This window comes from Dioscorea cayenensis, chromosome 9 (assembly GCF_009730915.1).
Source record: "Dioscorea cayenensis subsp. rotundata cultivar TDr96_F1 chromosome 9, TDr96_F1_v2_PseudoChromosome.rev07_lg8_w22 25.fasta, whole genome shotgun sequence".
Taxonomy (NCBI): domain Eukaryota; kingdom Viridiplantae; phylum Streptophyta; class Magnoliopsida; order Dioscoreales; family Dioscoreaceae; genus Dioscorea; species Dioscorea cayenensis.
This window is the reverse complement of record NC_052479.1, coordinates 21,005,955-21,016,050: the sequence shown is the minus strand read 5'-3', so window position 1 is coordinate 21,016,050 and position 10,096 is coordinate 21,005,955. Positions and strand designations below refer to the sequence as shown.

Genomic DNA, 10,096 nt, shown 5'->3' with positions numbered 1-10,096 from the left:
TCCAGAGTGAATGATCATTCAAACTTTTTACAATGGTTTGAACCCAAGTACAAGACAGCTACTTGATGCAGCAGCACGAGGTACTTTAGGTAGTAAGACTGCCGGAGAAGCCTGGCAATCAATTAAAGAAATGGGGTTGAACAGCTACTAGTGGAATGTTAGGGAGAAGAAGAATGTGGCTGGCATCCATGACGTAGATGTGGTTACATCGTTGGCTCGGTTTGAGCGTCTTTTCAAGCTAAAGTTTGGCCAGATGTGGTTTTTGGATCCGAGTGTTGTGCCAGAGATACAGTTGGCCGATGATATGGCAGACGAGATTGAGAAAATGCTAGTTGTGGGCAGTTGGCGCAAACTGATCACTATTCATGATATTGCCATTCGTATATCAACGCTAAAGGTATTGGCATCATTCAAGTTTGACAGATCATACTCCAGTTTTTATGGCAGTGACGCTATACAGTTCAGAGTATTCAAGCATCATTATAGTATGAGCATCACATCATTCTTGATTTGGTTAGGGTTATATGATGAAGACTTTACTACCACGGAGGAGTACGAGCAACTTCCTATAGATTACCCAGATAGCTTAACTGCTCAGCAAGCATATCAACGATTATGTGGCCGTAGTCAGCATGGGTTAGGAGTGTCGAAGGCCACTTGTCTGTCTCAACCGAGCTACAGATATATGCATGCCTTCCTAAGCCGATCAGTGAATGGACGTGGTGATAGTACGGTGTTTTTGAGCAGATAGGAGCTTATTTTTTTTTAGTCCATGGTCCACGGCCAGCCGATTCATCTTGCTCACATGCTAACAGAATACATGAGACATTAGGGTCAGTATGCCAGGATCGGCGTCCTTTTCTTTAGCCCATACATCACTAGGCTCATTATCAGTATGGGTCTACAATACGCTATTAGAGGGATTGAGAAGACGATTATACATGCCCCCTAGGTGTGGAGATGATCATACAGATTGGGATGTTGTGCAGGTAAGGGCCGGGAGTGCATGTACTAATTATACCCGATCCAGAGATAGCTGAGGGATGGCGGTGACGCGACATAGGGTCCTCAGCCGATCCCCGAGCCTCAGCCCACGCAGATGGATACAAAGGTACCTTCCCCAACATAGGAGGCACCTCAAGTGTACATATTCTCACCATCTTGAGCCTATGATCAATTCGAGAGGCTCGTAAGTGCAATAGGGATGCTCTAGTTGGAGATCGCCGAGGTCCGTGCGACACAGCACAGGGTGCACAATATACAGAGTTCATGGCACGTTTCAACATTTTACGACAGCTGCTAGAGTGAGATGCGAGATCACCATTCATGATGCGACCCTGGACCTCTCCGACTCCTCCAGCACCATCATCACCATTTCATGCGCCGATCAATCCACCTAGTCCACCACCGCTAGCAGTGGTAGCAGAGACGACATAGGATAACACAGACACTTAATGCGTCTGTGCTTTACTTTGACTTCATAGTTTTTTTCTTTATTTCTGCATTTCTTTTTTTACTTGTACACTTAGAAAGGATCCTCCTTCTGAGTTTAATTTTTATTTTTTGTTTGAGTTGTATTTCATTACTCTATCATTTATATACTCGAGTTGTTTTTATTTTCATTGAGCATCACTGAACCCCCTTGTGTATGCGTGCGAGTGGTCTTGTCAGTATGGTAATTGAGAACTAGTCATGGATATGGGCAATGTGGGCCGTGTGTGCTTCACAACCCATTGGAACTTTACTCCCAAGGATTTTGCCCCATCAAACGTAACACTAGGAGTCAGGGGGGTATTGTTTCGATTGCCGACTCACACATACTTTTCTTGATTGCTATACTTTCTATGGGGCTTGCATGTGTACCTTAAGAGCAATGTACATCATAAGTGTGGGGGGAGTTCACATTACACATGTCCTTTACATAAATTTTGATTGATATACATGCTCAAATAGCCAATGGTGGTTCACCTTAGTTGTAATGTTTGTATTCTTAAGTTTAGGATAATTTTTAACAATAAATGTTTTCATGCTCTAGTTTGTTCTTGAATTTCTAGGAATTTTTGCCCGATTGACACTTGTTGCACCACTCGCTCATGAAACTCTTTTGGAAACTCAAGTTTGATGTTTAAGGGACAAATTAGTTTTGTTTCTTGTTCTATGTTGCTGAAAAAAATAGGAAAATAGAAAAGAAAGAAAATATATGGTTTACTTGTGCATTTGGGGTGGAAAGAGCTAACACCTGTGAAGTATGAAGCTACTCTCATAAGTCGGATACTAGTTATGCCCTAATGAGGGAAAGAGCTATCTCATGGGATGAGTGAAAGCTACCACCCCGGAAGAAAAAGCAACCACCTCAAAAGTGTGAAAACCACCTTAGCGACCGCTTCGGAAAGGGCTACCTTAGAGGATGTATGAAGCTACTACCGTCTTTTTAGTTTGTTATGTTTCGTAGTTAAATAAGTTTCTTATACTTAGAACTTTAAGGAATATACTTTGGGTAGAATTCAGTGAGTTTACACACACTTACACGATTTTGGGTTGTTGTCCTTTTTTTCAAGTTTTTAGCTAGAACATTTATTTTTGTATTTAGTGTTAAAATTTCCATTACTTGTAGAATACTCTCCTTGCATGCTTTGGTGAACCTAAGTCTGAGCACTTTCAATCTTTAATTTTTCTACCCTTCAATGTTTTATTTCTTTGCTTGAGGACAAGCAAAAGCTTAAGTGTGGGGGAGTTTGATAAGTGTTTGTGTATTAAGAATGCGAAGTGTTCTTTAGTTGCAATGAGCATTACTTTTATCAGATTTAAGTGCTAATACATGTGTATTTGTGTTCTTTTGCACATGTAGGGTTATGAAGTTATGTTTTAAGAAAAGAACCTAATAGTAGATCGTGAATGCACTATTTGGTCGAATATTAGAAGGAACAAATGAGAAGACACAAGTGGGGCTCTAAGATACGTGAATGTGTGCCAAACTCCATGTATTCAAACCATTATAATAATTTCTAGGGGCACGAAGGTAGTCACATTTGCGTATCCCGACTTGTGCACTGATAGCTAGATCTTCACCGATGAGACTTTTGATTAAAGAAGAGTTGTGATCTACGGTATAAACGTGTGCTCATTTATGTTGCCTCGATGAAAAGTGTGGGATTGGGAGTGTTTTGGCGGAGCACTATAGCAGGGTACTGTAGCAAATCACTATAACAAATCAGATTTCCAGAGAATCCACACGGGTTTGTGAAAATTATCCACGCCCGTGTGGAAATTCCACAAGCCCGTGTGGAGAATCCACAGGGACGTGTGGATGCCTGATTCCAGACTATTTAAGCCAAGATTCAGCCTGATTTTGGGGATCCTCTTTCCCCCTTCTCTCCAACTTTTCTCCATCTTTTGAGAGACCATCAGTTATGGTTTTGAGACGCTTTTGGCATGTCTTTGGACTGGTTCTTCAGATTTGACACCATGCTTCACCTGGAAGAAGGTTATTGGTGGAGCTTTCATCGGCACTGATCTGGCGAGGTGTGTCTTAGAACTAACAAAGGGACCTTTGGAGAAGACGAGGCTACTCCATAAGACCATCGATATGAATACCGAGATGGTTTTCCAATGGATTGCTTATCTTTACTTTTGATTTCATTGTTGATTGTATTGTGCTTCATGGAGAGCTAAACCCCCTAGTGGGTACCTCAATTTTGTAAATAATACGATGTTATTGCTTCATTGACCTTCCATTATGTTTTCCTTAATTGATGTTTTTAATTGAATTCCAATCTTGAATGCTTGTTGAATGATTTCTCCCTTAGAGTGACATTAGGGTTAAGAGTCAATATTAGTAATCTTTTGTGGATGGGTGACACGCCATGAGGGTTAGACAAAGCTAGATTGGAGAAGGTTGAGAGGGTGAGTCGAGAGGTAGCGGAGCGTCCCCTTTCCCCTCTAATATGATTTATCCTACCTCTTTTTACTCTTTCAACTCTTTTGGAAACTCATGTTTGATGTATAAAGAACTAGTTATAGTTGTTTCTTTTGTTAATTCTGAAAATAAATAAAACAATAAATAAAAATGAAAAGAAAGAACAAAATAGTTTTGTTGATTAGTTGTGCTTGTTGGGTGGAAAGAGCTACCACCTATGATGTGTGAAGCTACTCTCATAAGTCGGATACTAGTTATGCCCTAATGAGAGAAAGAGCTATCTCATAGGATGTATGAAAGCTATCACCCCGGTAGAAAGAGCTACAACCTCGAAAGTGTGAAAGCCACCTTAGCGGCTGTGATAAACATCTAAATGTATTTATTTTCTACGTACCAATGCGCATGTTTATTGTATTTTATTGAGAACCCGATGCCTTTTTTATGGTTTAATCATCTTATTTCATGTTTCAGGCACAAACAAGGCCTAGGTGAGCTCAACAATGGAATGTAAGAAGAAATTGACATTGAAAACGTCCATTTTGGACCCCGGGCACTGTACATGCACTGTAGCAGCCCGGAACATGAAAATTTTAGAAAATGTCTAAGTCTGGATTTCCTTACAGCCAGTATTATGACCATCCTCGTGGGTAGTATTGTGAGCATGAGGCCACCAGCAGGGAAGCCAGAGTTCATCCCTTTATAAGCATTGTTAGGGTTTCTTTAGAAAGGAGGAAGCCTTCTTCTTGGAGCTGACCACCACCACACCAAATCAGAGCTAAAAGTAAGGTTTTGATGGCATTTCCATAGAGGATTCGATCAGGAGAGCACGATTTTGGGCGAGATTTACTCCTAGGGCTTGTGTAGGAGGTTGAAGAGAAGGGAAGCCACCTCTTATGTGGCGTCTTTGGAAGCTTCTCCGGCCTTCATTCTTTGAGGGAGTGTTTCCCATGTTTTGTTTGGTTGTTTGCATGGGTTTCTTGTTTTATTTGATGACTATGAACAACTAAACCCCAAGGTCACCTTATGTAGGTGAACCTTGATGGTGAACTTGTGCTTGTATGGATGCTTGGTTCTTTCTATTGTATTTTGGCTTGTTTGTGATCCTTGCTTGGTGTATTTGAATGCTTTGGTATGCATGAGAACTCGGTGTATCAATTCTTAGGTAATGCTAGGTTGCATGAACATTGCCCTAGTGTTAGACTCACCAAGTTTGGAAGGGAAACACGTATAAATACGCCGTGACCATCAGCTATTTATACCCCTCCAATTCTAGGGTTAAGTATTAGCTTGTATTCTGACAATAACTTGAGAAAACTACCTTTCCCATTGCAATCGTAGGAGGATTTGGGCGGAAGATATTCTGTATCCAATACTCATACCGGATTAGGGGTCAATTGCCGTAACCATCGGGTTGACCTAATCTAGGGTTTTTGATAAGTTCCCCTTGCGTACATCCCGCAAGTGCACGGGTTTGTTGAAGTAATAATCCTGGGTGAGCGGGTATCGAATCCACAGGGAGTAGGGAATAAAAATACTTAATTCGATTCTTAGCTATGTAAAAGATCAATGATGATCAGTGTGATAAGGATTCAATTCTCAACAGTAAAAGCAACAAGTAAGAAAGAAAAAGTAAAGAAGGGGGGTAAGGCAATCGATAAAGATGGGGTACCCGGATAATGCTCTGCCTAGGATAATTGTTTCAAGTGCAAGAACCCTCTATTATGCTTCCTAATCAATGCAATGGTGAGTCTTGGAAATCCTTAATTACATAGTCCCAAATCTAAGGTCAACTATGCCTAACTCTATACATGTCCCAGAGGAGAAATCGAACAATCTCAACCCCTCGCACTCGCATAGAGTTGCAATGAGCTCTAGGGATTCCATGTGATAAATCTCTTCCTAATTAAAGACCCCTTTGGTCCAGGTGGAAGGTCCCTAACCATAATTGAGCCCTAGATACTATGATCACCTCAACGCTTCACTCCGTTGCACGCGCAACTAAGCCCCAGCGGAAGTTCATCCCTTAGACCATTCACTCTATTATGACCGCAAATAACTCAAGGAATGGAGGTAGAATCTATCACGCCGGAGGGGAAAGGGGACGCTCCTATACCTCTCGACTCACCCTCTCAACCTTCTCCAACCTAGCTTTGTCTAACGCTCGTGGTGTGTCACTCACTCACAAGGTTACCAACAAGAACTCTCAACCCTACTGTCACTCTAGGGGAAATGTTCATACAATCAAGCATTCAAGGTTGGAACTCACAATAAACATCAATTTATTGAAAGCATAATAAAGAGGTTCAAAGAAACAAATACATCCTAGCGTTCACAATACCCGAGTACCCACTAGGGGTTTAGCTCTCCATGGAGCTAAGTACAATGAAAGAAATAGAATGTAAAAGCAATAAATCCATAAAAAAAACCCCATCGATAGTCGTGTCGATGGTCTTGTGGAAAGTCCTCTACTCGTCGTCTAAGGATTCCCTCGTCCGGTATAGGATACCCCTCGACGGAATCTCCCATACCAACCTTCTTCGTAAGGAATGATGATGCCAGAGCCGTAGAACCTCTCCAAAACCTTAGCCAATATCCCTCGAAACCCTGGTCGTAGCCCTCTCTCAAGTTGGGGAAAAGATGGAGAAAAGAATACTAAAATCTTGGCCGATTCGGCTTTTAAATAGGGCTAGAATCGGGCGACTACACGGGCGTGGATGCTTCGCGCGCCCGTGTGGAATTTCCACACGGGCGTGGATAATTTCCACACGCCCGTCTGGATCCTCTGAACTCCTGTTTTCTCGGCCGGCTATGAATAGTGCTGCTGCAGTACTTTCTACCGTGTCATTACAGTGCTCTGCTACAGTACCCTGCCTGAATAGCTTCCCGAATCCATACTTTTATCGGAGTAACGCAAACGGGCACACGTTCACGTCGTGGATCTCTTGCGTCTTCAATGATAGGCACGTTGGTGAAGCTCTTGTTTTATGTGCATAAGTCGGAATGCTCGAGTGTGACTACCTTTGTGCCCCTCCAAATGGATGTGCCAACTCGAATACGAGAAGGTTGGCACACACTCTAGCATCTCACATCGACCTATGTCTTTGCGTTTGAACTTTAGCAAGATTTCCTCCAAAATCGGTGCATTGCAATCCACATTGGCTTCTTTCCTTCATACTTGGCCTCACAACCCTACCTGCATAAAAGTAACATAAAAACAAATATATTAGTGTAAAAACCTGAGAAAAGTAATGCTCAACATAAGGAATGAACGCTTCGCATCCATATCGCACAAGCACTTATCAGTTTTCTCGGTCCCATTAGCCAATTGCATGTTATTTCTGGCATCCTGCACACTTTAGTAGCCCCTGAGAGGATCCTCATCCATGACCGCTTTCTTTCCTTGATCATCCCCCATATCTTGCCTTCATTGTTAGCATTTTATTTGCATTTTACTTGTTTATTTGTTTTATCACTATCACATTAAACTTGGAGGTTAAACAACATAGCGAAGAGGAAGTAAGAGTAGCTTTTCGGGCCCTTGGGAATACGACCCCCTCGTGCTCGCACGAGGGGTATTACTTGGCGATCCTGTACACTTGCGGGGAAGCGATCAAGTTTTTGGCACCGTTGCCGGGGACCCACGAGGAATATTCGGAAAACTTTAACCGTGTTGATTTGACCATTGTTTTGTTTTTGTTTATCATTTGTGTATATATTTCATAATTCCTCCATTTGCATTCTCTTTTCTTTTTTTTCTTCTTCAATATCTAAGTCTTGACTCTAATTATCTTGTAAGGTACCCATCTTATGACACGAGAGAGTCAAGTGAATTTAGTTGAGCCCAACGACGAGATTGAACGAGCCTTGCATCAACGGTAGAGAGAAGTGGCCGAAAGTTCAAGACAATAAGAGATCCGGGTTGAATCTAGTGAGTCTTTAGTTATGGCCGAGCCAAGGAGAACTTTATTCGATTTTGAGAGGCCACAATTTACCGGGGATGAATTTAGTGTGCAAGCACCTACTATTCCAGCCAATAATTTTGAGATCAAGGCAAACACGATAGGAATGGTTCAAAACTCAGTACAATTTGATGGGTTAGCTGATGAGGACCCACATGCTCATCTTTCTCGCTTCTTTCCAATTCGCTCAACCTTCAAGATCAACTCTGTATCTGATGATGCCTTTAGGTTGAGATTATTTCCATTCAGTCTGAGAGGAGCGGCATACAGATGGCTCACTTCTTTAGCTCCTGGTTTCATCACCACATGGAAAGACATGGTGGAGAAGTTCCTTGCTAGATATTTTCCACCAAGCAAGGCAGCGAGACTGAGATAGGAGATTTCATCCTTCAGGCAAGGGGACACCGAGACATTGTTTGAGGCACATGAACGGTTTAAGGATCTTCTACGCATGTGCCCTCATTATGGATTCTCTGCATGGATGAGAGTTCAGATGCTTTGTAATGGGCTGAATTATGCTACAAGGCAGCTCATCGATGTAGCAGCTGGTAGTTCTTTGATCAACAAACTCCCTGAAGAAGCTGAGACATTAATCGAGAACATGGCTAGCAACGAATGTCATTGGAGCACTAGATAGAAGGCACCAAGAGCAGCAGGGCTGTACGAGGTGAATGAAACCACAGCTTTGGCTACAAAAGTGGATGCTTTGACCAAGAGTGTCATGGATAACAATGCATTGGCCACAAAGGTTGAAGCTTTGACACAGAGATTTGATCAGTACATATTGGGTTCTGGCTCAAGTCCTAAGGCAGTGATGTCATGTGAAACATGTGGTGCTAGGCATGCAACAATCCAATGCCCCATTCTTGTTGCTTCCCCTGCACTGATTGAGTCAATAGAGTATGTTAGTGGAGGACCAAGGTGTCCGGGAAATGCTTTTGGCAACACTTACAACCTGGGGTGGAAGAACCATCCAAATTTCTCTTGGAACCAAGGTCAGTCACAACAAAGACCACCACCACCTCAACGTCCTTAGTGTCAGCCCCAACAACCACAAGATATGAAATATGCCACTTAAGATGTGTTGGCAAAGTTCATGATTAATACTGAGGCAAGATTTCAGAATATTAACAATCAGTTAACACAGCATGGGGGCTAGTTCAGTGAGATAAGCACTGTGTTGAGAAAACTTCAAGCGTTTGTGCAATCTCTTGAGAACCAGGTGGGACAGCTTGCTAGAGCACAATCAGAATGACCCGCAGGTAGCTTACCAAGCAACACTGAAAGCAACCCGAGGGAGCATTTGAAGCCTGTCACACTAAGAAGTGGGAAACAATTGTAGGCAAGGGCCAAGGAGGGCCCAAGTTCCTCCAATGATGGGGTAGCCATTCGGGAAGACCCTAGTTCAGGTGAGAATGCGAGTGAAAAGAATGAGAAGAAGCCTGATGAAGATGTTCCTAAGTCTCCGATGCGAGGCGGTCTGAGTATAAACCTGTAGTGCCATACCCCTCCAGGCTCAAGCAAGACAAGGAAGAAGCCCAATTCAAAAAGTTCTTTGGCATTTTCAAGCAACTTCACATTGACATCCCCCTGGTCGAGGCTCTTTCACAGATGCCCAAGTATGCTAAATTCTTGAAGGATCTCCTCACCAATAAGAGGAAGCTAGAAGACTTGGAGACTGTGACTCTGTCGAAGAATTGTTCTGCTATAATCCAGAAGATGCTTCCTAAGAAACTCACCGATTCTGGCAGCTTCATCATCCCTTGTGTGATTGGGGAAGAAATGAAAGAAAATGCTTTAGCCGATTGATAAGTGCTTGAGTAGACATATTTTTATATATGTTTTACATGCATTGAGCAATATTTTTACCATGGTTTATGTCTCATATTGTGTATTTGGTGTTCTTTTATGCATATAGGTTGTGAATGCCTTGAAGAGTAAAAAAGAAGCAAAGATAGGCTATAAAGACACAATGTTGGGAGTTCTTGTTCAATACAAAGACCAAGACACGAGAGGAGTTCATAAACGTGGAGATGTGTGCCAACTTCCAAGAAGATTCAAGTTAATTCACTAGTTGGAAGGGCACAAAGGCAGTCACATCTTCATGTTCCTTCTCTTTGTTAAGATTGCAAGACATCTCAAAGATACGTCGATGAAGAAAAATTTTATAGCCTACTGATAAGTGCTTGTGCGATATGAATGTGAAACGTTCTTTCCTTAT

General features: G+C 42.2%; 1 non-coding gene across 1 annotated transcript; it reads right to left on the bottom strand.

The window, feature by feature from the left end:
* Positions 1-8,239: 8,239 nt before the first annotated feature.
* Positions 8,240-8,346, bottom strand: LOC120269799. Its single transcript, XR_005539434.1, has one exon. It is a non-coding gene; the product is annotated as a small nucleolar RNA R71 (small nucleolar RNA).
* Between the last annotated feature and the right edge of the window lie 1,750 nt (positions 8,347-10,096).